The 27901-nt window shown below is 43.3% G+C and overlaps 2 long non-coding RNA genes across 2 annotated transcripts in view; both read right to left on the bottom strand.

Moving 5' to 3' along the window:
• Positions 1-27901, bottom strand: part of LOC308485005 — an 804356-nt gene that overhangs the window by 175198 nt on the left and 601257 nt on the right. The gene's annotated exons all lie outside the window — the stretch shown is intronic.
• LOC308484945 lies at positions 7984-17590 on the bottom strand. The gene is made up of 3 exons (XR_013990202.1): positions 17394-17590; positions 11141-13658; positions 7984-10057 (listed from the first exon to the last, which is right to left on the bottom strand). It is a non-coding gene; the product is annotated as an uncharacterized lncRNA (long non-coding RNA).

Below are 27901 nucleotides of genomic sequence, written 5' to 3'. Positions count from 1 at the left end.
CTGGGTGCAGGGATGCAAGAAAAGGATGTCAAAAACATCAGAGGGATCAGTTCTAGTGCTTTATTAAAGAAAGGTGTGGACTTACAGCAAATCAGCCTGCCTTTACAGACACAGGATGTACACCACAGCAAGGCAATGGCCCAACCAAACATTAATGCATTCTTAATATACAAAGTAGCATACATCACTTTCGCCAGGACTTCCCATCACTTCACCTAACCACATGAGGCTATAGGTGGCAAATACCCAAGTCTTTCATATAGTGCCCCTTTCTGGGCTCAGCACCCAAAGCTCACAGATAACGATAACACCCAAGCAAGCCAAGTAGCTTTTATCAAAGCAAGTGAATATAAACATATATGAGCTCATAGTTACAAGCTCAGTCGGTACAGCATGAGACTCTTACTCTCATGGTTGTGTGTTGAAGCCCCACATTGGGCAAAAGATTCATGCATTGCAGATGATTGGACTAGATGATCCCCGTAGTCCCCTCCAAGCTTATGATTCTATGACTCTACCAATGAATTGTGGGGTTATCTTGACTACTAATATGGCATTTGCAGAGTTTCCAGAACAGTTTACATTTGTTTCAATATAGATAGATGGAGATAGAGAGAGAGATAGAGAGAGATAGAGAGAGATAGAGAGAGAGAGAGAGAGAGAGAGAGAGAGAGAGAGAGATATGGTCTTTTCTCCAGGGGGAACTCTCAGGAACTCAGTTTTTGCATCTCTCAGGTGGGTGCCATTGCCATTCCAAGAGAATGAGAGAAGTGTTCATGGTGAGTTCCTGCACCTCTTTTTCTAGAAAAATAGCACTGGATATAGATATATAGCTTTTCCTATTTGCACTTGCAAAGTGATGTGCATTATTTTCCATAATTTGTAATTAAATAGCTTTCCTTGTGCAGGAACACTTGTTCAGCCTCCAGTACGCTTTAGAAACCTCCAGAATTAGCATTTGAATTTATACCTTCGGTTTCTCCATTATGGTCCAGCAGAAGTCCAATGAGAAGGGAACCAGCGTCGCATGTTGACGCTTATGATTCAAACCCCAGAACAGGACAGAATTGCCCGACTATATTGAAGTAAAGTACTCTGTGTGGCTGGCAATTTGCTCATGACACAATTCATCTGACAGAATAGTTCCATTCTAGCCTCATGCAGAGACCAGAGACAACTTGTTTTGTCACATGCGACAGAAGTCAGTCTTCCTTGCAGAAGTGATGAGTGAAGCTGTTCAAAGGGGTGACAGGACAGGTGCAGAAATGTCGCTTACATGTCTTCATATGACTGTCTACTCAGTGCTGCTGATGCTCAGAGTTTTCCATGATAGGAATAGCGAACAGTTCCATCTCTCTGAGACATATTGGACACCACCCCACAAAATGCATGCAGTCCAAGACATAGAAAAGTGGTATAATTACTCTCCTTCAACATTTAATGGAAACTGGATAGGCTTAGGAAGAAGCTCTTTTGGTGGAAATAGCCCAATCTATTCCCAAGAAAGTCTGGTGCTGGAGTCAGGAGAGATCGAGGGGATGGCACCTTATGCACCAGAAATCTCTCCACTCATTCCTGTCTTTCTGGCAAAGAGCACCTCAATGCATCCACCCAAACAGTAGCCAATTGAACCCCCCAAGACAGGGGCTGGGGCTGTTCCATCACAAGATCTGCTGCATCTTGTGCAGACAGTGCTGCTGTCACAGGACGGCAAAAGTCTCAGTTCTCTCAGTAACATTATTTACTGTGCTGACATCAGGGACTGGCTAGATGAGGAGGAATGGTGGATGTCACCTGACCATGAAACACCCCCCCCCCCCCGGAAAAGCACAGAGGTAAAGGATTTGGATCCTGGATCCTGGTGGTGGGAAACCAGCCACACCCCAGAGGAAGGGACGGGCTGGGAAGTACTGGAAGCTGGGAGCTTGGAAGATGATGAAGAGGAGGAGGAAACAGGCAAGTGCCCCAGCACAGGGGAGAGACAAGAATCAGACTTGGCCGTTCTACTACAGAGCCACTCTGACAGCTTCTCTACTGACAGCCTGCAAGCCCCCCCCCCCATGAGATGTTTATTGCATGTTACCAAGCAGAGAGTCAGGCAGACACAGAGAGGGTCCCTTGCAGCTTGCAGTAGACAGCAGGAGGGGCCCAACACAGAGGGTTATGGAGTGAAGGGAGAGCTACAAGTCAGTCAAGACAAGTGCTTCATCAAGACAGGAGCAATGTTGAGAAGTCTCTCTGTGTTCTTTGTTCTGCTTTCCTTAATAAAGAAACTAACTGTAAGTTAGCCCAGTGTTCTCCTTGTTGACTCCCTGACATCCAGCCTGGGAGCTAGTGAAGCAAAGAGCCTTTTTTCGTCTCCTCTCCCCTCTCAACCTCTGCCCAGACTGGCACAAACTGGTGGGCCTATTCCACCAAGCCCTGCCACTGCCAATCAGGGATTATGATTCCACCCTAAATTCTCTAGCAAATAGGTCAAGCATTATTACCTACAAAGCTTTTTCTCCTTTGAATTAAACAAGAGAGTCCTACTCCATTACAAAACCGTTACAAAAACCTGTGCTACTTCAGATGTTGTTGGTCTCCTGCCCCCATCACCCTTGACCACTGGCAATGCCACTGAGGCTGATGGGTAGGAGTCCAATAACATCTGGAGTCCAATAACACCAGATCCTGCTATAGGACAAGAAAATATTGCTGGGGATCCTAGTTTTGGAGTCCTTTAGAATACTATCTAAGCACCTTGACTAAAAGAAATGGGAAATATAAAAGAAGGGAAAATTCCAGCTCCATCTAAACTGCAGTGGAAAATGATATGTCTGTTTATTGGCCATAATGTATTTCTCTAAGGGACCATATGTCCCTTCCTACCGCCCAGTGGGCTTCACCTCTTCACACGTTTTGTTCACTGTATGAGGGGTGAAATGTCAACGGTTGACCCTGAGGCAATTGGTGGCCCTGAGACGATAATGTTTGTAACAACATTCACTGAGTAATGAATAGGACCATGAACCCACAGACCCAAACAGAGACTTTAACCTGTCACTGATCATTACTTTATTTCTCTATGTTCATAACACAGACAAGGGGACTGGAGTGTGATTTATCTAAAATTACGAGGATCATTGTTTTCAACCCATTGCTACTTTCCCATTTTAAGGGGCTTAATCTTGGTCACCCAACTTAGTAATAAGCAAATAGTATTTGGTGAAAGATGCATTTCCTGTAATGAAATTGATGATTATGGTTCTCTCAAACTGCAAAAACGGCACATATCTCTCATTGTGTCCTCTGTTTCATGCTAATGCTAGGTTTGAATAAATGGTCAAAGGGAGAAAGAAAAACCCAGAGCAAAAGCATTAGATTATTCTGGTCCTGCTTTCTCAACTGCACAATGATTTGAACTCAAGCAATAAAGTTAAATGGAAAAGGCACTATGCTAGGTTTTCAATTACAGCGGAGGCAGGGAGCCCCAATTATCCCTTTCATTACTGAAATATTCTTCAAAGCAGCTCCGGCAAAATACCTGCTGCTGCTAATACTGCGATTCCTCCTGCTGATGCTGTTGTGGCTGCCATTCCTAAATTGCAATGCCCTTGAAACAGAGGAGGTCAAAGGTCACAAAATGAAATGGAAATGCAAGAAATAGAGGCGCATAGTTGCTTTAAAAAAGAAGAAATTTCAGGTAGTTCATTCTGAAGAGACAAAAGGAAGCACTTCACATAATAGTTTAAAAATAGTAAACTTAGACAACATGTGGCAATGGGCACAATCTTAGATGGCTTTTAAAACCACTTAAATAGATTGGCATGGAAGGTGGGTCTGTTGGTGGATAAATCGTGTCCTCCCTCAAAGAGGCCATGTGTTGCGGTGAGATCTCTGAGACTGACCTCATGGTTGTGGGTGGGATTTTTTGGATAGCCACAACACCCAATTGGAGGTCCCTCAATGATGGGTTCGATCTGGCCAATGGGTTGCAGTGCAAATGGATCGAGGGGCCTATATATATACCCATGCATGTGACCCAGAGCTTCCTCTTTCGGCTCATGCATTGGAACACCCACTCACCTCTCCCTATATTTAGGGTCTTTTGCGATTGACCTTGCTAGGCCGTCGTGTGTCTGTCGTTGGGACAGGGGCACGGCAGGAATTTTCCCACTTGGCTGATTGGCTGGGGCCATTTGGGTTTCGCCTGCCATGCAGCAAATCATCACAACTTGTAAGGTTGTGGATAGGCACTGTTCATGGTGATAGGGATGGGAGAACGGTCTCGCTATCACTATGTGAAGGGTATTCTGTTAAAGGAATCCAGGGACTCAACTTGGTTTGGTCAACCCGTGAAAGAGGGTTGTGCCCATGCCTGAGTCCAGGGGAGCATTTGGGGAGTGAACAGTGTCTGCTCCCAGGCTTTTCACCTTCTTCAGGTGTTCACCCTTGGCTGACCTATGATAGAGCTCTGGGTCAGCGCTACCTGCAAGGGTGTAGGGAGCTAGTCGAACCTGAGCCTATGCAGCCACTCACTTTTCTGTAATCCATAAAGTTGTGGTCTAAATTCTGCCAAAAACCAAAACTAAAATTTGAGTCAAATGTGTCTTTATTTAAGGAGGGAGGTCTTGGGATCTAACATGCAACAGTTGTGAAAAGCCAAATGGAATCTCCATGTGTAGAGGCTTGTTGTTGTTGTTGTTTAGTCGTTTAGACGTGTCCGACTCTTCGTGATCCCATGGACCAGAGCACGCCAGGCACTCCTGTCTTCCACTGCCTCCCACAGTTTGGTCAGACTCATGTTTGTAGCTTCAAGAACACTGTCCAACCATCTCATCCTCTGTCATCCCCTTCTCCTTAGGCCCTCCATCTTTCCCAGCATCAGGGTCTTTTCCAGGGAGTCTTCTCTTCTCATGAGGTGGGCAAAGTATTGGAGCCTCAGCTTCACGATCTGTCCTTCCAGTGAGCACTCAGGGCTGATTTCCTTAAGAATTGATAGGTTTGATCTTCTTGCAGTCCATGGGACTCTCAAGAATCTCCTCCAGCACCATAATTCAAAAGCATCAATTCTTCGGCGATCAGCCTTCTTTATGGTCCAGCTCTCACTTCCATACATCACTACAGGAAAAACCATGGCTTTAACTATACGGACCTTTGTTGGCAACATGATGTGTAGAGGCTACGCACCAACAACTAGGGATGGCTATCAAAGCACACCCTGTTTGTGAGCATCCCATTAGGCATGACTGACTGCTTTTGGAGGCAGAATCCCAAACTATATATACCTTGGCACGATCCTTTGCCTCCTCCCATCATCCACCCAGAGCTACAATTTCTAGAATACTTACAATCAATGCTTCATCATTGTAGCTCTGTAAGGGCAGAAGGGGCCTCCTAACATCTCTCAGCACTTATAACACACCACCATACTACACCACTGCCCTGTTTTTACTGGGACAACCCTGGAGTTACAGAAGCTACCCCAGCTTCTGATTCCACCCTGGGATGACCCGGGATTTCAGCCAAGGGGGACTGAAAGAGTGCGGAACCAACAGATATGCATCTTTTCATTCCACACCTTTATTTGCTAGCTGACCGCCGCTGCCACCCAAACACACGAGGAGGGCCACAGCTTCCTGAAGCACAGTACCCCTATGCACAGTAGCAGGCACACACACGAGCCAATAGCTATATTTGATGCTCTCATTTTTAAAATATAATTTCCAAATGGCTAACTAGTGTGCAAGGCATTGAATATTTTTTAACGCACTCAGAATCTAATTGTCTCAGTTGATTCACTTGTAATGCTAATTAGTTACCTTTGAAACATGCTTTTTGTTTCAACCTGCAATTTGTTGTGCTGAGCTTTGGCACTCCTGCTGTTTTCATTTTTGTAATTGGGTCTCTTTCTAATGTTTTAATTATGCTTTGTAAGCTGCCTCACCCAGAAAGGTGGCATTTCTTTGGTCATGATCCTATGGACCCTGGGAGGATATCCCTGGGTCTGTGAGATTCTGCACACTTCCCTCTCCATAGGCAGAGAGGAAGGTCCATAGATGAAGAAGGAGGTCTACCCCCACAGACTTCCTCAGCAGATGCTCCATATCTGTGCAGGAGGAAAAGGGGTTGTGCGTGTGTATTTGGGGTGTTTCCTCCAACAGAACTCTGACAAGGGCCTAGTCCCCCTATTCTTCTTGCATTAAAATTAATTTGTGATACAACAATTGACATGTATGCTGTGGACACTCTTGACTACTTGGAAAACTGCCCAGCTTGATGATTAATGACTTATTATTTATGTATTCATAGAATCATAAATCGTAGAGTTGGAAGGGATCCTGAGAGTAATCTAGTCAAACCCTATGCAATAAAGGAATCTCAACTAAAGCATCCATGACTTCTGCTTAAAAACCTCCATGGGAATCTACCACCTCCCAAGGGAGTCCATTTCACTGTTGAACAACTCTTACTGTTAGAAAGTTATTCTTGATGTTGAGTCGGAATTTCCTTCGTCGTAACTTGAATCCATTGGTTCAGGTCCTACCCTCTGGAGCAGGGGAAAACAAGCTTGCTCCATCCTCTGTGTGACAGCCCTCAAAATATTTGAAGATGGCTATCATATCTCCTCCCAGTCTCCTCTTTTCCAGGCTCCCTCAACCATTCCTCATAAGGCTCGGTTTCCAGACCCTACATCGTCTCGGCTGTCCTCCCCTCCACACATTCCAACTTGTCAATATCCTTCTTATATTGGGGCATCTAGAACTGGACACTGTACTCCAGGTGTGGTCCTCTGATATTTGTGTGCCCCTTCCATATCCCTGTCAAGCCCTCCTTCCCTTGCTTGCTCCAGGAACTACAGTGGTGCCTCGCAAGACGAAATTAATCCGTTCCGCGAGTCTCTTCGTCTAGCAGTTTTTTCCTCTTGTGAAGCAACCCTATTAGCGGCTTAGCGGATTAGCGATATTAGAGGTTTAGCGGCTATTAAAGGCTTAGCGGCTTAGCGGCTTAGCGGCTAAAAGGCTATTAGCGGCTTAGCGGCTTAGAAAAAGGGGGGGGAGCGAAAAAAATCTCAAGACTCGCAAGACATTTTCGTCTTGCGAAGCAAGCCCATAGGGAAATTCGTCCTGCGAAGCGCATCGAAAAACGGAAAACCCTTTCGTCTAGCGGGTTTTTCGTCTTGCGAGGCATTCGTCTTGCGGGGCACCACTGTATTCTGGAAGATGTCCTTCTGACTATGCTCTATATAGTATCCTATGGCAGTCCCTTCATATATAAGCACTCTGGTTGTTGTTCTTTATAACTCTGCATTTATTGGTATTGGGTTCTTCCAGATCACCTGTTTAGTCAATATTCATCCTGATCTTCTTGCACAAATATTATGCAGAAGTTAAATGGTATGTAGGCCTTACGGATCACTCGTTCTGATTTGTTTGCAGGGTGTGATTCTGATTTGCTAGCTGAGTACTTATAAGTCTCCCTGTTAATGATTCAGTCATCCCAAATGTTCCAGCGCTTTTCACTTTCCTAACCACAAAATCTCAGGTTTTCCTTTAAAAAGAGTGTATCTGTTGTGCTATGTGACAGAACACTTGAATTGCATTATCCTAAATTTCAGCTATGTGTTTGAATCCCTTCTACAACACAGCAGCTGTCTAGAGGCAGCTAATAATCTGTTTTGGAGCACCTCTTAAGTCCCCCCGATGACCAAGGCATATTGTCCCTGACTAACTCTAGGAAGGCCTCCTGTATTTCTTACTGCTGAAATTGGCTTGTTTCGTGACATTCAAGAGGCAAGAGTCTACGTCACATTCCTCACAGCACGGTAGTTTATGGCTGCATCCTGTAAATTACTGTGCAAATCCATGCACATAAAACGCTGTAAAATATTATACATTATGAATGAGGAACCAGAAATTCAATTAAAAACATTGCTCCATAAAATACAACAATATCAAATCTGGCAGAGGGAAATACACTTAAAAATTTAACACAGAAGAGTTATGGCTTTGAGATAGGTTTTATTTGTTCAGATAAAAATCAGTCTTATAAATAAAAAGGAATACATGTGGGGCACATTTACTCAGAAATATTATAAATCATGAATAAAATTAACATTTGATGACTTGAAATGCATATTGGCAGCATTCTTTCATCCCCTATCTGTTTTGGAGTAATCACAGGACACCTCAGGGACCATTTTTGCCACTTTTCAGTTCATAAGGATTACGTTTTAGGCAATACCAGGTGATGAAGTGTGTGCCAGAATTATTGTAGGGTATATGTCAGTAAGTAATATTATAGTCACTGACTTGTAATTCTGCCAGGTAGTCTCTGAAGTGATTAATCATGTCTTCTTATTTTAGTTAGTGACTAATTTACATTGTCAGAGATTTACAGCCCACTGTTTGGCACGTGAGAAGGTGATCCTGAACTGTATGCTGAGTTACTTTAAAGCAAAATAAAAACCTTTCTCGAACTCACACTGGACACCGAACTCACACCGGATGTACAAGGACACAATAGCCTACCTTAGGGAAAACACAAATTCCATTTGGTTTCAGACGGTGCATAGCTCAGCCACAAAGTCAATACCAAGACTGAGTTTGGGAACTATATGAATGAATATAGGTACATTTCTCTCACTGCTGGGTCAGCACAATGTGACCCTGACATTCTTGGCCTAGAGAGTTCCTAGGGCAAATAAGCTAGCTTAACTCTCTCTCTCTCTCTCTCTCTCTCTCTCTCTCTCTCTCTCAGATAAAAGCACTTAAAATGTTGCCCTGGATCCAAGCAGCTCTCCTTGTAGCAATGCTTGAAGAAGCTTCTTTATTAGATCTGTGGCAAACCAGCTGACATATAAGTATCATATTAAGGATTTAGACATTGGTAAAAGGTTAAGCAAATCTCCATGCTTTGGACATTTTTTAATTTGCATCTTTAATGAGCTGTGACATCTTCTGGGTGGCTTTTTCCATCTTTTTATGTTTTCCTACAAAGGCCTTGCTTTTACTCTAGGACCACTAGCAATTCTTTTGAATGTGTAGAAAATATTAAAAGGTATAATTCGGGGGGGGGGGGAGTTCCTCCTACCAGCCGATAGCGAGATAATGTGTTACTCATAGTATCTGGCTGGAGTTCCCTTATAACGGAAAGCATTGCCAGTTGTCCTGGTTTACTAAATGTGCCACTAAATTTCCTCCAAAGCACAGTGTTGAGGTAAATTTGAATGGTCCTGTTCAAGAGAAATGTCTGAAGAACTGCAAGGGAGTGAGGAAGGGTTTTGATATAGCCATTTCACGTTCCTTGAGAGTTACACAAACACACCCATAATAAAAATGGCTTAATAAGCCAAGATATGAATAAGTCTTTGGCCTGTATATGCAGCCCCTTGATCCCTCCTTTTGTGATGTAAGCTTATTTAAAAGCAGTATCTAATTAACTGTAGTTTTCCATTTCATTCAAACTAGGTTACCAGTTTCTGAACAATCCAACATAATCCAAACTCCATCTCTGGTTTAATATTCTGATTTGGTCTGAAGCTGGAAACCACAGTTTCCCAGTTCGGACAAAGGAAGAAATTGCAGATTGCCTGGTTGGTTTGGTTCTGAATTCTGAACAGCCATACAAACAACAAACAATGGTATGTACAAAACCATACAAGATGATTACCTAAAGCAGAAAACTTTTCATCCAGCTGGAAAAGCTTGTTGAGAATTTTTTTTAATTAAAATGTTTCTGGAAAATGCAGATTGTGGGCACCTGTTGTATATAAACAGGGATGCTGTGCCACAGAAAAACAGCCAGTCACACCCAAGATCTGTTCTGGGTTACTGTGGCTCAATAGTTATGATTTTGTTGTTGTTGTTTAGTCGTTTAGTCGTTTAGTCGTGTCCGACTCTTCGTGACCCCATGGACCAGAGCACGTGCAAAAATTAATTGAAGAAACAATAAATATTGCTGTGAATACAGAGTAACATGTAGTTCCCCCCTCAACCTTGGGATAGCTTGGTGCTGTCTTTTCTGACATACCTTCCTCTCATTCAAAAAACAGGTTCATGGTTACATGCAGTACCTGGAAGACAAAATACAAAAAGAAAGTGAAGGAAGCCAGCACCAAAAATGTCCAAGGAATTGAAAAACTGGTGCCAGGTATCTCAACTGCTGAAAACATTATAAATGACGGGAAATGGAGACACATTCTGATACATCTCAGAGGACTCCGTTCTTTGAAATAGACCATTGTCATTGAGAAAGACCTTTTTTTTTGTCAAAACACCTTGGGCTGCTGTGCTTCTGCAACCCCCCCCCCCAGGCTCACTCTATGACATCTCCACTTAAAAGGATCCAGATAGCAGGTGATATGGGAGACCTTTACCTCAGACTGCAGAGAGCTACTGGCAGTCAGAGTAGACTAGATGGACAAATAGCCTGGCCTTGTGTAACACACTGTTCCTTCCTCTGCTACTAAATTCTGCATCCATCACCGGTTTGAAGTTCACCTGTTTTATTGCTTTCATGAGGACAAAATGGGACAACTCCAAGGTCCAAGCAGTGGAGAGGAATAAATAATTTTTAAAAGGCATAGAACTGGGCTGTTAGCTTGCTAGCTTGTTATCTGAGCCAGTATAATGGACACATAAAAAGGCCCAAAACGAAAATTAAATTTACACCCTTCCTGATGAATTTGCCACTCTGCCTTTGTTTTCCACTCCATGTTTATATATTTTAACTGATTTGTGTTGGAATAACACTACCAGCCCCGTCTCTCTGCCATTACTGCACTCCTAAATTCACAGATACATCCAATCTACTAGGATTTAGCAACTGCCTTTCCTGCAAGCGTAGAGAAGCCATGTTCAGCTCCAAAATGAAAAAGTGAGCCCAAATGAAAACCGTTCCCTCATTAGCAGTGAAGAATGTCTGTGTAGCAACATAAAACAGAAAATGGAGCACGGTACCACTTCCCCCTTCTTCTTTTAAATAAAAACAAGTGTAGCTCGTGTGATAAATATTCCCTATTTGTTTAAACCATTCCTTCTCTGTTGATTCGATTTGTACAGAACATTGGAACCGGTGGTTATATTTGTTATTCCATTGCCTTCGGGAACGGGTAGGTGTTTTGACCTTAAAACATGATGAAATTGCTCAGCCTTACCTTCTACGGCCTCCTGGGAGTCCAGTGTTGCAACACCATGAAATGAAGCTGCCAGAAATTCAGATTTATGAAAGCAAACAGGGCAGAGAGTAGTAGCACTGCAGATCAGCAGATCTTTGGCTCTTTAAACTGGTTTCGGTTGGCATTGCACCCCACCTAAAGGAGGTAGCAGCAAAGCTTAAGAATGATACTGGTTTGGAAGGACAACTTGGCTAGTCCTCTGCAGTGGATGACATTGCACACCCAGGGCAGCAGGGGCAGCAGACCAACAGGCAGGTGATTCAGATAGGGCTTAAACGCTTACTGGTCCCATGGGAAACTCAGCGGATTTAGCAGGCATGAGTGGGGCATGGAAGCCCTGTAAATGTTCCCCCCACCCATGGCACTGCCATTCTGCTTCCTTCCACCACCAGCTGAAGAACGTAGGGTGGGGGGAGGGGAGACCAGATGCCACCTACTGAGGTTGCCAGGGGACTCACCAATCCATGCTTCCACATTCCATGGCTTTGCTGCCTATTTTACTTTGGCAGCACAACAAAATAATTTGCTTCTACACAGGCATACAGGACAGGAAAGTGTCTAGGCCTTGTGGGTTAGAATCAATAAATCTGAGATCTTCATGTTGTCACCTCATGTGGTGAGCCACCAGGACTATAAGTCAGGAGAGCTCCTTGTGCTGAGATATATCTTTCAGTTCTAGGGTAACACACCGGCAGCCCAGGGGTTCTGACCTTAACAGGAAATACAAAAGCGGGAGCCTCGCCCTCCTCCATGAAGCTCCATTTCTTTCCCCTGTCCACTCACTTTTCCACCCTACTCTCCCTCCTGCTCAGAATTAGAATCCAAACCTGTTTATTCTCTTTCAGTACTCCCGCCCCACACACAAGCAGGGTTTTCTATACCGTACCCCAATATACTGACTAATACAGTCATACCTCGGGTTACAGACGCTTTAGGTTGTGCATTTTCGGGTTGCGCACCGAGCTGAACCTGGAAGTACCAGAATGGGTTACTTCCAGGTTTTGGTGCTCGTGCATGCGCAGAACCACTAAATTGTGCTTTGCACATGCACAGAAGCTCTGAACCGCAACCCGTGCAAGTGCAGACATGGCGCTGTGGGTTGCGAATGCTGCGGGTTGTGAATGTGCCTCCTGCATGGATCATGTTCGCAACCTGAACGTCCACTGTACCTCCTGTGTGGTTCATGCCATTTTGGTTTCATGAGGTGTAGAGTGCAATACGACCTTGGAAGTTGAATGGAATCCGTTCTGGAAGTCCATTCGACTTCCAAAACATTTGAAAACCAAATTGCAGCTTCTGTTTGGCTGCAGGATGCTTCTGCAGCCAATCAGAAGCCACTGAAGCCCTGGCGGACATTTGGCTTCCAAAAGAACGTTAAAAAACTGGAACAATCGCTTCCGGGTTTGCGGCATTCGGGAGCCAAAATGTCTGAGTTCCAGGGCGTTCGGGATCCAAGGTATGACTGTGTGTGTGTCTGTGTGTGTGTAATCCTGTCCTTCCTGCAATAACAACCATTGCTGTACTTACCTTCCTGATGAATGAATTCAGATTGCTCAATTCTCTTGCTTCAGTCAATTCCAGGTGATGCCTTTAAGTGGTAGCTAATCTATATGAGATGCTTTTAAAACAATTATGGCTATGCAATGATAAGTCATTTGAAGTCTATAGAACACTTAGCAACTAATAAGAATATGCTAGTCCTGCTCTCTTCAAGGCACTTGCAGACATTAACAGTCACATAACTCAGCATGTGCCCTCATTTCAAGGACTTAATGTTGTTAATAGAAAGTCTCTTTAAAGATCCGATCCCAACCAGAAAATTAAATAAGCAGCACTAAGAAATGATGGACTCTGGCTTCCTAGATAAATTTATTTGAAGTATTTAATTGTTTTGGTGTTAAAAATCAACCCCAATAATGTCCAAGCCTCAGATCTGAGCTCCTGCCCCTTAAATTGTACTGCTCCTAATAAAACGATAGCAATGTTTTTAACATTCCTCTTCTTAGTTGCTTGAGGCACATAACAAATCACAGTAAAACACACCCAGCACTTCTGGTACTTAAAATAACAATTATATTGGTACATCAAATGCAGAAGGAAGGACAAATAAAATCACCTCAACATGAGTTGGGTTCTTTAGAGTGGTCTATCTGAGTGCTCAAAACTCATCAAAAAGGTACTTTTCATCATATGTGGTGGACTTGTAAGGTAATAAAAGCTTTCTGGGGGATGATATATTATAATGAAATGAAAAAAATGCTTAAAATAACTTTTGTTAAGAAACCAGAAGCCGTTTTATTAGGAATTACAGGTACCAATGTACCAAAGGAGCAGAAAAAGACTCTTTACGTATGGAGAAATGGCCACCCGGATGTTATTAGCCCAGAATTGGAAAGAAGACAAAGTCCCTACCAGAGAAGAATGGCAAACCAAGCTGATGGATTATGCCGAGATGGCAAAGCTGACTGGAAAACTTAGAAACCAGGAGTATAAAAACCTTATAAAAGAATGGGAAAAATCTATAAGTTATTTAGGAGACCACTGTAAGCAGATGGAAACAATAGCAGGATTTTGACTCACTTGTAGTGTAAAAATTATTATGGACAATATGGTTTGATATAAAAATTGGAGTACGGCTGAAGATGCAGTTGTAGATGTTTAAGATGAGACTCGGATCATCTCCTTATACAGATAGGTTTTTTACTAGCTTGTGTTTATTTATACTTTGTATTTGTAAAATTCATAAAAAAGACTCATCAGGAGGCAAGGTTGAACAGTCAGAAGAATGCTTGAAGTTCTCAGATTCCCTTAACCAGTCATCACCAATCTAGTGCTGCCCTTCAGATATTTTGGGCTACAATTGTCCATGCTGCCTGGGGCTAATGGGAGCTGTAGTCCCAAACATCTGAAAGACACCAGGTTGGCAGGTGCTGAGATAACCTACCTCCAGCTTAAAGGAGAGAAAAACTCATCCTGGGGACCAGGACCAGGAAGCAGTTGGCTGCAGTTCTAAGATGGAAGAGGCCTTCTTTCTCGACTGTTTGGAAAGTGAAGATGCTGGTAGCATAGCATCTTTTTAATGGCAGAGTGTGCCATATTATACCAAGGGTCATGGAATATCTAATTCAATGTCCATGATCCCCACTGGCAGAAAGAAAACCACATGTGGCAACGCTGTGCCAAAATCTACCTTTTCTATGTCACCAAAATGTGAAAGAAATTCTCGTGTCCAGAGATAGAGGCAGCAAATCTGAAGCCTCTTTCACAGAGGAAGCGAACTTTTGAGAAAACAGATGACAGCCCCAACTTGTGACTGTTACTTTTCCGATCACTTTTCATTTCATTTTTAGCAGAGGTCACATTTATAACTCCTCTCTTCAATTTATCACAGAATGAGTGGTTTGGCTGGACATAAAGATCCCCAAGGCTTTGTAAAGAGATAACCTCAGCCTCTTGGTACCTTGCAGTTATGAATTTCTACATCGTATAGAATAATTTCCACAGTTGCTAGCTTTTCCCCAATCATGTGGTGATAGAAAAATGTACTCTTTCTGCCGCTTGTACCTGGGGATTAGGTTAATATACCTCACTTGACCTCTAACACGGTGCACAGCAGTAGAATGGTCTAGCCAACAGGAGGGATAGGGCAACATTTTGATTATCCATTTCTCCTAGGCTTCTGATTAGTGAAACATACAGGAAAAAATGCCTTTTGGCTGAAAAGAAGTTTTGTAAATAAAAATTAGGGGTGCATAGATTATTCTCTGATTTCAATGTTGTTTTCAAAATGTCTGATGCTGCCAAATGAAGCAAGTGGGGGACACTGGCAAAAATAAATAAATGCTTTGATACTTTTTAAAGCCTTTTTGCTTCCCTGGCTGCCACTACTTCTCAGGGCTGTATTCCTTCTTCATACCTACATTGCCTTCAGTTAACTACATTAGCACTCCCCAACATAGTAGATATGTTTTGGACTCCAATTCCCATCAGCCCAGCCAGTATGGCCGATGTACAGGGATTATGGGAGTTGAAGTCCAAAACATTTGGAGAGCATTAGGTTTAGGAAGATTGGAATACACTGCTGTTTAATCTAATGGGATGTGGTTTTGCTTATGGGTTTTCAGTATATCGGTTGGGCTGGATGAATCCCTAGCCGGAATTAAGAAAGTGAGAAGGAATTAAAGAACCTTTTAATGAGGGAGAAAGAGGAGAGCGCAAATATGGTTTGAAGCGCAACATCAAAAAAACGAAGATCATGGCCACTGGGCCCATCACATCCTGGAAAATAGAAGGGGAAGAAATGGAGGCAGTGAGAGATTTCACTTTCTTGGGCTCCATGATCACTGCAGATGGTGACAGCAGCCACAAAATTAAAAGACACCTGCTTCTTGGGAGAAAAGCAATGACAAACCTAGACAGCATCTTAAAAAGCAGAGACATCACCTTGCCGACAAATGTCCGTATAGTTAAAGCTATGGTTGTCCCAGTAGTGATGTATGGAAATGAGAGCTGGACCATAAAGAAGGCTGATTGCCGAAGAATTGATGCTTTTGAATTATGGTGCTGGAGGAGACTCTTGAGAGTCCCATGGACTGCAAGAAGATCAAACATGCCCATTCTTAAGGAAATCAGCCCTGAGTGCTCACTGGAAGGACAGATCCTGAAGCTGAGACTCCAATACTTTGGCCACCTCATGAGAAGAGTAGACTCCCTGGAAAAGACCCTGATGTTGGGAAAGATGGAGGGCACAAGGAGAAGGGGACGACAGAGGACAAGATGGTTGGACAGTGTTCTCGAAGCTACCAGCATGAGTTTGACCAAACTGTGGGAGGCAGTGGAAGACAGGAGTGCCTGGCGTGCTCTGGTCCATGGGGCCACAAAGAGTCGGACATGACTAAACGACTAAACAACAACAACATTTCAGTATATCATAGCATAACTTAATCTGAGGGACGGAGGGTGGGGTGGGTGGGATAAATAGACTGCTCTCTTTTATTTGAATGGGCAGAGATTGATTTGCCAGACTAAACTGGCATGGAATAAATAGCCCTGTGTGTACAGCAGAGGCATGAAATGAAAATCATATTAGAATACATGCAAAAGGGAGGGAACGATAAGGGAAGAGGGGACGTTCTATGAGAGACACAGAAAGGAGTCTGCTTGTAGTGAACTGCTGATGAAGTAATCTTGTGTTAGAAGATTACTAGATGGAGACAGGAGAATTCTGCTTGGCTCCCTTGATAAGGCTTTTTTGCACAAGAGGTGCAAGAATAATACATTTACCCAGTGCTTTTCTTCTAGGAAAAAAAGGTGCCAATACTGTGTATCCTTGAGTACGCCCAGAAAAAAATACACTGCATTTACCATTTATGCACAGTGTAGCGTATGGGGGGGAATGAAAGAAGGGGGGACAATATACAATGAAATGGATAGTGTATATATTATATGCAGGGCTTTTTTTTCAGCCAGAGCTCACCAGAACTTAGTACCGGCATCTCTCAGGTGGGTGTCATTGCCATTCTAAGAGAAAAAGGGATGCGTTCATGCTGAGTAGCAGCACCTCTTTTTCTGGAGAAACAGAACTTATAACTTATATATATTAGAAATGTGATGTCTGAAACAGTGCAAACACTGAAAATCTTCAGTCACAAGTACCCAATATAGATCTGATTTAAGAAGCACCCACCATTAACTCCATTTGTCCACACACGAAAAATACAAAGCTACTACCGGATGAATGCAGATGTTCATTCCAATTATGTTTCTAACAATTTAGTTTATAAAACAAAGTGAAACAAGTAGATGAAAACATGTCTACAGGCATAAAGGTGGCACATTATTATTATTATTATTATTACTATTATTATTATTATTATTATTATTATTATTATTATTATTATTATGAGGTAGACCACCCACAGGACAGAAAAGATGCAAGCCTGACAGCTGGTCATACAATGTAACAGAAGAAGGCTGACAATGCAGCTAACAAACCTGTTATGAGGTACTTTTTAAACTATTATACCTGTTGAATTCTCAGATAGACATTCCACTTCTTAGTATTCCATTTAGCAAAAGGTTAAGTACTTTATGCATTCCCAATCCTAATAGCTGGCTAAATCTAGTCCATAAACGATTTAATTAATTTTACCTAATTTCTAATCCTTTCGCTTTTTTGGTTTAAACTGTTGATGATTCTGAATGGGATGGAAATATTTGTACTTTCAGTTACCTGAAGTCTGGCGCAAGGAATACAGTCAGTTATAAGCTCCCAATTATAAACTGAGCAGGTAGCACGGTCCTGCCAAATCCAGCGCTCTCAGAAGCCGATAAGCAATAACAGCTGAGGTACTGTGCTAACAATATTTTGAATAATCCAGAATAATGATTCTCTTGCTTTGGTACTCAGCATGACTACTTTAGAATAGACTTCACAGCCTTATACTCAGAAGTCCACTGGGTTTTTATGGAATAGCTCTCAAAAAAGTACACAGAAAAATACACAGAAAGTTAATTAATTAACTAACATGTTTCTATCCTACCCTTTGGTACAAAAGTACAGACCAATAGAGCTCCTGTTCTGGAAAGGAAGTGAAAATAATTCCTTTCAGACTTTGGTGTGCCACATATGCACACATGCACTCTGCCTCCACCCCCCAGAATGCTAAAAAACCAGGACGAGTGGGGGACGGACGGACACCAACTACTCACAATTATTTTCTATCTAATTAAAACCTGCCTGTTCCGAATGTTCTGAAACTATATAGAAAGAGGATGAAATGCTTTAGAAAGTCACGGAAAATGAGGAGAAATTGGTTCCGCTTCCAAGTGGGACTGGGTTGCCTTCGGGTAGCATCCTGCATCACGCTGAGTGTCCCGGCCACGCCATTTGCCAGGCGACCAATCAGGGTGCTGTGGGGTCATGGCCGGGGCCAATTAAACCACGGCACGACTCTGGAAGCTCCTCTTTCAGCCTGCAGCTTCAGTGATCTCCCTCCTCACCTCCCTTCCATGTGGCGCTAGCCCCTTTGCTGAATTCCCGTTGAACAACAACGGAGGATCGCTAGGGCCATGCCACGACCCAAGCAGGAACCCATGGGGGCTGACGTCGATCCTCATCAGCAGGGCTCCCCCTACTGGTGGTTTACTCTTCCAGACTTCCTGCAAGGTGGGCAGGAGTCAGATACAGTCTGTGGATGCCATGCCTAAGGCAATACCAACTCACGTTCTGTAACCAATAAAGTTGTGGCCTAAATTTTGCCCATTAACATTAACCTCAAATCTGTGTCCTTGTGTCTTTATTCTCCTGGGGGTGGCTAGGGGGTCTTGAAATGCAAACAAACTGGAAGGAACACAGATGAGACTGAAGAAGGAGATTGGTTGCCCACTTCTGCCCCAGGATAATGTCACCGCTCCCTCTTCAATTTGCTAGAGGACTCTGACTACAATATATTATTATTATTATTATTATTATTATTATTATTATTATTATTACAATTTATATACCACATGACCTGGAAGCTGTACGCCGGCTCCCTCGGCCAATAAAGCGAGATGAGCGCCGCAACCCCAGAGTGGGTCACGACTGGACCTAATGGTCAGGGGTCCCTTTACCTTTTATATACCACCCTTTGTCAAAAGATCCCAGGGTGGTGTACAACATTTAAAACACAATACAGAACATCAGTGATAAAAACATAATAAAAAAAATACTGACAAACTGCCAAGTAATAAAATAATAATAATAATAATAATAATAATAATAATAATAATAATTTATTATTTATACCCCACCCATCTGGCTGGGTTTCCCCAGCCACTCTGGGCGGCTTCCAACACAATATTAAAATACAGTAATGCATCAAACATTAAAAGCTTCCCTAAACAGGGCTGCCTTCAGATGTCTTCTAAAAGCCTGGTAGTTGTTGTTCTCTTTGACATCAGGTGGGAGGGCATTCCACAGGGCCGGTGCCACTACTGAAAAGGCCCTCTGCCTGGTTCCCTGTAACTTGGCTTCTTGCAGTGAGGGAACTGCCAGAAGGCCCTTGGCGCTGGACCTCAGTGTCTGGGTAGAACGATCATTATAATAACAGTCCTCTCCCACTTTCACAGGCCATAGATTATTTAGGCTGGCGCCTAAAGACATGTAGTGATGATACCAGGTGAGTCTCTCTTGGGAAAACATTCCACAATCACGGAGCCACCACAGAAAAGGCACGTTCTCTTGTTGCAGAGTCCTAGAATTGTTCTTCCTGACGTCTCTGGAATGGTGAGAGGGTATTGCTGAAATGGTTTCCTTGTCATTGTGGAGTCCTGGCTCCACCAAAACTTTCCACATGGGAACCATGAAGTTTCACTCATCCTTCTTCCAAATATTGGATGCACCTCAAATTCTCTTCCCATCTCAGGTTTTTGGTCTATGAAATGGTACTTTTCTCTATGTTAGGTAAAGGGTAAAGGGACCCCTGACCATTAGGTCCAGGCGTGGCCGACTCTGGGGTTGCGGCGCTCATCTCGCTTTATTGGCCGAGGGAGCTGGTGTACAGCTCCGGGTCATGTGGCCAGCATGACTAAGCCGCTTCTGGCAAACCAGAGCAGTGCACGGAAACGTCGTTTACCTTCCTGCCAGAGTGGTACCTATTTATCTACTTGCACTTTGGCATGCTTTTGAACTGCTAGGTTGGCAGGAGCAGGGACTGAGCAACGGGAGCGTACCCCGTCGCGGGGATTCGAACCGCCGACCTTCTGATCGGCAAGTCCTAGGCTCTGTGGTTTAACCCACAGCACCACCCGCATCCATGTTAAGATACCTTTTTTAACAAAACCCTCACTGGTCTCTTAGCCTAAGCTTCACTTTCAATTTCTTTCCACAAGCTTTCCTCCTTTTCCTTGGGGCCCTGCTTTTCTGCCTGTTCCACATCTCCATTAACATTAACAACCCTGCTGCTTATGGGACCAAACTCTCTGATACTGCAGTATCTGCAGAATGGTGCCTGCTGTTCTGATGGTTGGGAAGCTGACAGAGGAAAAGCTGAAAGAAGGCATTCTTCATTAAAAAGGAGTGCTGTGCAGGAATAGAAACCAACGGCAAGGGAGATGATGATACCTTATCTTGAATGAAAAAGCCATTAAAGGGCTTGAAGAAAGATACTGGAATTAGTACAGTAACCCAGTCAGCAGGAGCCACACTAAAAAGAAGAAACAGAAGCTATGCCTTTCATCCTTGAAGAATATTGAATATTGCAGAAGAATATTGCAGAAGAGGAGTTTCAGTACAAATATGGAATTGGGTTGGATGTATCGGTCTATTTCTGATCAATGTCAGTTTCCCATGATCTGATTTATAAATTGCTTCTTTCTCACTTCTGCATCAATCTGTGATTTTTTAAAAAACACAAAAGCACAAAAACCTGCATTTTTGCATGCATTCCCCCTTAAAATACACATTTTGTATATTCCTGGAGGAAAGAACGGACTCAGAAAATTCAAAGAAATGTGAAAACTCAGGGATAATTGTTGTCCAATCTTCATTTATGGTCTGGAAGCCAAATTGAGTTGTTTTGCTTCAAAGTGAAGACCAAATGAAATCTTTTTAAGTATTCATAACTGGAACTCAAGAGGCTGGAATAATTAGGAGGTTTGAAATTCAGAATGTGAAACGGCATATCAAGAACCACTGAAATTTTGCTATGTTGTTCACTTTTCTTTTGTCTTCCCAAAGCCCTAAGGAGCTTCCTGAGACTCTGCTCTAATACAGTGGTACCTCGGGTTAAGTACTTGAATCGTTCCGGAGGTCTGTTCTTAACCTGAAACTGTTCTTAACCTGAAGCACCACTTTAGCTAATGGGGCCTCCTGCTGCTGCCGTGCCACCGGAGCACAATTTCTGTTCTCATCCTGAAGCAAAGTTCTTAACCTGAGGTACTGTTTCTGGGTTAGCGGAGTCTGTAACCTGAAGCGTATGTAACCCGAGGTACCACTGTAAACACATTTTTGGATGCAGTTTTGACTAAAACATAGATGTCTCCACATGCAACTGTATATGTGCATGCAACTGTATATGTGCAACACCAGGAAATAAATAAATAAATAAATAAATAAATAAATAAATAAAATGATACCAGGAAATGGTGGTTGATAGTCCTCATGGGGAGACCTTCCCTGGAGCTCAAAGAGGATGTCAGTGAGGGTAGAGGAAGCCCCAAAGGTATCAAAGGCGCAGCAGGGCTTTGATTAGGCTGCTCAACTTTCCCGTCTAACAGCTGGCTTGCAGGGCAGCACAGCAGCAGCAGCAGCTGCTTTCGCACACGTTCTCCATCCTCCATCTGTCCCCAGACCTTCAACTCTAGATATTTTAGTCTGGATTGGAGAAAGAGCAGAAGACAAAGCTTGAGAGCAGGGGAGAAATGGGCATTTAAAGGCTTTTTAGAGGGTGAGCCCCAGGTACGTGATTTTTGCTTATGTGTACAGGGGGCCGGGAATTTAATCCCCATGTAGGAGGAGGGATGCCTGTATATATTTTTTGCCAGCAGTTCCCCCTAATATGATGCTTGTTGTAGCATGCTATTTTCACTAAAATGTTCCTTCTTATGCACAATTTCCCTAAATATATGCATTTTTCAAAAACATTGGTTGTAGAACTGCATTGCAAAATTTGGAGAAGTGAAGGCTTCAAAGGGTGGTTGTGTTTCAATTCACCTATCCTTTCAGAAAGTGATTTTTTTGGTAGAGTGGAATGCATTTTCTGTCTCTTCATTTAAGTAAGTACTTAATGGCGCCCTCCACACATGCAACCATCATGTTTTAAATGGCCCTGAGTTAACATGTGTGCAATAGCCTGTTGCTGCAAGCAATGCATATTTACTGGCTTGGAGTTCCCTTGCACTGAACTTTCAATTTGGTTCAAAATTCACTGAACATTGTATATGAGCGCTGCTTGCTTTAGTGCTACAACTTTTGAAGCCATTTTGTGTAATATCTTCTCCTACTTTTCTTACTTTTAACTCATGGGCCTCTGCTGGCATGCCTTAGAAGCCCAGGTCTGTAATGAATATTGCATTTTATAAGTATGTGTTATCTCATTCTGACAGTCCATGACACTGAAAGATTAACAGATTATTAAATCAATGGAACTCATCATTGGGTTAGAGGCTATTTGCAGGGAAAAGTCATACTCATTAATGCAGGGAATTTATTTTACTAGCATTCATCACAATGAAGCAATTAGCTATTAATGTAGATGTCAAAGGTATTAATATGAGATTTGGGCTGTAATTCACCATTGATTGGTTGAACCATCTTTTGTTTTAATTGTACAAAATGGTGTGCATGCTAAAACACTTGTTTACAAATGAAGGTTCCTTCATCAATGGGCCCATCTACTTTCAGCCTTTGTAGAAGCAGGTGAACTCTGGAAAAGATAATAATTGCAAGCTTAAATTGTCATGGCCAGAGTCAAGGTTCTTGTATTCATTTATCTCAATTTACAAGACCCTTAACAACTTGTGTCATGGGTATCAGTCACTTAGTTTTCCAGGAGGGTCACTATTAGTGGTCCACCCATGGTCTGAATAAATGGCTTATATCCACAAGGAGCCATGTGTTCAATATTTTGGGCCCAATTTTATCAAACTTGTTAAGAGTTCTTCAGCAGAATTCCTGATCTGGACCTTGCACAGAAATAAATGAGTTCCACCCCAATAATGGGTTTCAAAGTTTCACTGCAGAACATGCTTACAACTTTGCATGAACAAAATAGCAAAGCAACGTATTGCAAACAAGCATTGTGGTTCAGCCCTTTCTGCAGTTCTGTAAACTTCACTCTCCCTGGTCCAAAAGAGAGAGACCCTAAGCTTGTGTATCATTACAGAGCTTCTCTGCTACTACTGTTGCTTGCCATCTCCAAATTCTAAAATGCACAGGAAGACCTTCACAAATAGAGAAGTATTCTCCACTCCTTGCCAATGGAAAGAATGACAGTGGGGGTAGACCTAGTCCCCACTGCCCCCTACATTCTATTTAACTTCTAATCATAATGCCAGAGGTGGGTTCTAGCAGCCAAATTATGAATAATAAATATTTTTTTTATTTATACCCCGCCCTTCCCGGTTCAGAAAACTGGGCTCAGGGCGGCTAACAACAAATTTAAAACACTTAATTGATGCAACAAAAACAAGCATAAAATACAGTATAAAACATGAATAACAACAAATTCAGAATTCAAATGCTAATACAACACTATCAACATACAGACAGCATCACTGAAACTTTCCTGTCTTTTGTCCTGTGGGCTAACTCAGGGTTGCCCAATTTTCAGGACCCTTAAATGAAACTGAAACAACTTTGGGAATTTTGCACAGCTCTTTCTGAGCTGCCACGATTGACTATTGGGAAGGAGGGGTAGAGATTACATTTCAAAGGGGCATTGAAACCTACTAGGCTTTTTTTCTGCCAAAAGTGGAAATGGAATTAATAGCCGACCATTGCCTTACCTCAACCCGAGAGCAAAACTTTAACACACTGCAAACTGCTCTGGAGATATTGTAGGTTGCCGTCATCATCCATTCTAATCAATTGGATGTTTGACATTGGCTTCAATGTGCTGCGGATTACACCGAGCATGATATGGCAATCCATCTTTGCTGCATTTCCTTGAAAGAATGCTATATCATTATCTAATCCTTGTGGCTTTGGGGCTGACTGCTTAGTCTTCAACAAACTTTTATCTTATGAATTTAGAACCGTCTTTGACTTATTATTTTATGCTGAGCCACAAGAATACTGACTGGCTTTAAAATTACTATTTCCTTATTATTGAAAGAAGCTTGCGTTCATCTGAGAAAGCTCACTATATAAAAAAAATTCAGAAAAGGAAAAAGAAATGCATGACATGTGCCAAAATAGGAACGAAAGAAAGAAAGAAAAAATCCATTTTTTTTTTTAACTGAGCAGAAAGCACAAGTGATCTATTGTACATAATTCCAGGAAGGATGCTCAAGAATAAAGGTATCTAGAGAGACCATATGCAAAGTGAGATTAGCTCTGAATAACATTTCTATGAGTATAACTGATTTAAGACCATGCAAATTCAACATTAAGCTTCTCTGCATTTACACACACACACACCAGATGCATTTTCTATCTATCATCACAAAATAATTCTGAAGATATTTCAAAGGGATACATTATGAAATTCTACTAAAATTATTTTATGATATAACAATTGGCATGTATGCTGTGGACACTACTTGGAAAACAGCCCAGCTGATTATTGACTTATTATTTTATGTATTCATAGACCTGTAGAGTTGTAGGCTTGGAAGGGAATATGAGGGTCATCTAGTCCAACCCCCTGCAATGCAGGAATCTCAGCTAAAGCATCCATGACAAATGGCCATCCAACTTCTGCTTAAAAGCTTCCAAGGAATGAGAGTCCTTCTGATGTTTAGTCAGAATCTCTGAGTAGGCGTTGAGCAGTTCTGCCTTCTATCTGTCGTTCTATCATTTCTCCATCTTCTCCACTGTAGAGGACCTAATACTTGCTTGTTTTTCCTCTTGCTTTGAACATAGCCAGAGAAACCAATAATAATAATAATAATAATAATAATAATAATAATAATGTAAAGGTACCCCTGCCCGTACGGGCCAGTCGTGACCGACTCTGGGGGTGCGTGCCCATCTCGCTTAAGAGGCCGGGGGCCAGCGCTGTCCGCAGACACTTCTGGGTCACATGGCCAGCGTGACGAAGCTGGTCTGGCAAGCCGGCACCAGCGCAGCACACGGAAACGCCATTTACCTTACCGCTATAAAGTGGTCCCTATTTATCTACTTGCACTTAAGGGTGCTTTCGAAGTGCTAGGTGGGCAGGAGCTGGGACCGAATGACGGGAGCTCACCCCACCACGGGGATTTGAACCGCCGACCATGCGATCAGCAAGTCCTAGGCACTGAGGTTTTACCCACAGTGCCACCCGCGTCCAATAATAATAATAATAATAAACCACTCTTGCAAGCCTGAGTTGATTCTGAGCTTTTGCCTGTCTGACCATCTCCCTACAACTGTTGGCCACTCAGGTATACTCTTCCTTCGTGATTTGCCCTTTCCTTCATTTCTTATACATGTCCTTCTTAAATCTCAGGTCATCTGTAAGCTTCTTTTGCAGTTCCACTGGTTTCTTTAGGAGCCTCTCACTTTTCTTTCTTGTTGGAATTGTCTGCATTTGTGCCTTTAATATTTCACATTTAAGAAACCCCCATCCATCTTGGTCTTCTATCTATTTTAGTATTTTATTTCACCATAGTACCCTACCCGGCAGCTCCTTAAGCTTTTTGAAATCAGCCTTAAAGTCCAGAGAGCATTAACACCTACACTCAGCTTTCCCTTGCAATGTGAGTCTGTTCAGAATGGACCCTTTAAAATGAGTTATTTGAAACGTCCACAAAAACAAATTAAAATCAGCCATAAGCTAAAACCCAGGTAGAAACATCTGTCAACATTTTGAGAAAGCGTGGTGAAGGCAGGGAGTTCCAAAGTCTGGCAGCGGCTGCTGCCATGAAGATCTGTTGTTAATTAGGATTTATTTACAGTGGTACCTCAGGTTAAGTACTTAATTCGTTCCGGAGGTCCGTTCTTAACCTGAAACTGTTCTTAACCTGAAGCACCACTTTAGCTAATGGGGCCTCCTGCTGCAGCCACGCCGCTGGAGCATGATTTCTGTTCTCATCCTGAAGCAAAGTTCTTAACCCAAGGTACTATTTCTGGGTTAGCGGAGTCTGTAACCTGAAGCGTATGTAACCTGAAGCATCTGTAACCCGAGGTACCACTGTATTAGTCCTAACCACATCTACTAGGGAGTTAGGCTTCCTAGCAGGGGTGCCATCTTGCCCTCAGGATTGTGGGTGCCCACCACTGCAATGCAGACATCACACGCACACACCTGCACATAGTGTGTGTGACATCTCATGCACTATGCGCAGGTGTGTGCGTATAACATCACACACCTGTCTTGCGGCAGCTGATGGCACCAGTAGCAGCCAGTAATGGCAACGACTCCTCTTCCTCCTCCTATCTTCCTATCTGCAGCCAGCAAGGCACCCTTTTCCGTGGGAAGGGGCTTGGACTCAGAGGCAGAAAGATTCTGCCTCTGTCTCTTTCTCTGAGCCCCGCCCCCCACTCCCCGGAAAAGGATGCCTCGCTGGCTGGCTTAGGAGGGTGGAGATCAGTGCCGGATTTACATATAAGCTAAACAAGCTATAGCTTAGGGCCCCACTCTCTTGCCCCCCCATATCCTTCTTCTTAATTGTATTTCACTATTAATATACTTCTTCTTAATTGTATTTCAGTTCAACAATGACTTTGATAAAAGACATATTTTATTACATGCAAATGGATTTAGGTACCTATTACATCTATAAATTAAGGGACGTGGGTGGTGCTGTGGGTAAAACCTCAGCGCCTAGGACTTGCCGATTGCATGGTCGGCGGTTCGAATCCCCGCGGCGGGGTGCGCTCCCGCCGTTCGGTCCCAGCGCCTGCCAACCTGGCAGTTCGAAAGCACCCCTAAGTGCAAGTAGATAAATAGGGACCGCTTACCAGCGGGAAGGTAAACAGCGTTCCGTGTGCTGTGCTGGCTCGCCAGATGCAGCTTGTCACGCTGGCCACGTGACCCGGAAGTGTCTGCGGACAGCGCTGGCTCCCGGCCTATAGAGTGAGATGAGCGCACAACCCTAGAGTCTGGCAAGACTGGCCCGTACGGGCAGGGGTACCTTTACCTTTACCTTTACATCTATAAATTACCATATAGCATATATTCAACACAAAAAAACAGCGACAATTTGTTGTTGACAAAGGACAGCTGAACACTTGAAGGGCCCCATTACCTTCAGTAGCTTAGGGCCTCATCAAACCTAAATCCGGCCCTGGTGGAGATGAACTGCTTCTGTTTCGGAGGCAGCACCTCTGCCCCCTGCCAGCATTTTTCATTGACTTTGTGGTGCCTGCCCCCCACAATTATATAATTATATAATTGTGGGTGCCCAGGCAACCACAAACCCCTGGAGTCGGCTCCTATGCTTCCTAGATCTCTTTACATGGATGTAAGCCGCATTGAAATGTATAGGCTTCTGCGGTTTGTCACACTGAATTCTGTGGGTCTCGTAATTCTGAGTAAAAATGTGGGTGGTCTCAATGCAGGTCACTGCTTCACTGAGGTGAAATCTAAAAGCCTTAAAGGAAGCATTAAAATCTAAATGGCACAATTCTCCTCTCTTAAAGGAGAGAGCTAAACCAACTAGTAAATTATGAGTGCCTCCCAAATTTTTTAAAAATAAAACAGAGTCTCATCCAGTGGTGGAGGAAGCTGCTCAGGCACCTGGGGCTGCCCATAGGGGTGGGGCGAGGGCAGGGCGAGCTGCCCATAGGGATAGGGCATACCGTGGGGCCTCCGGAGTCTGCCTGCCTCCTCCCACTCAGTCACCCTACACCTGGGGGGAGGGGGAGGCAGCGGATGGACCGTTTGGGCAGCACGGAGCCTGCGTGTACCCAAGCCACCGTGTCTCGCCCAGGAGAGATGTGTGGCTCGGGCACGCTGCAGGCCCTGCGGTGAGTGCCGCCTGGCATTTTGTCACTCCCCTCAGTGGTGACACCTGGGGCAGACCACACCCACCGCACCCCTTTCCTCCGCCCCTAGTTTCATCCAGATGGTAACAGCTATAGAGGCAGATGGCCCAATGGGCATTAAAAAA

The sequence above is a fragment of the Podarcis pityusensis genome (genome assembly GCF_964106645.2).
Source record: "Podarcis pityusensis genome assembly, chromosome: 9".
In the NCBI taxonomy this organism is placed as follows: Eukaryota; Metazoa; Chordata; class Lepidosauria; order Squamata; family Lacertidae; genus Podarcis; species Podarcis pityusensis.
The sequence above is the reverse complement of the archived record's forward strand: the minus strand, read 5'-3'. Positions and strand labels throughout refer to the sequence as shown.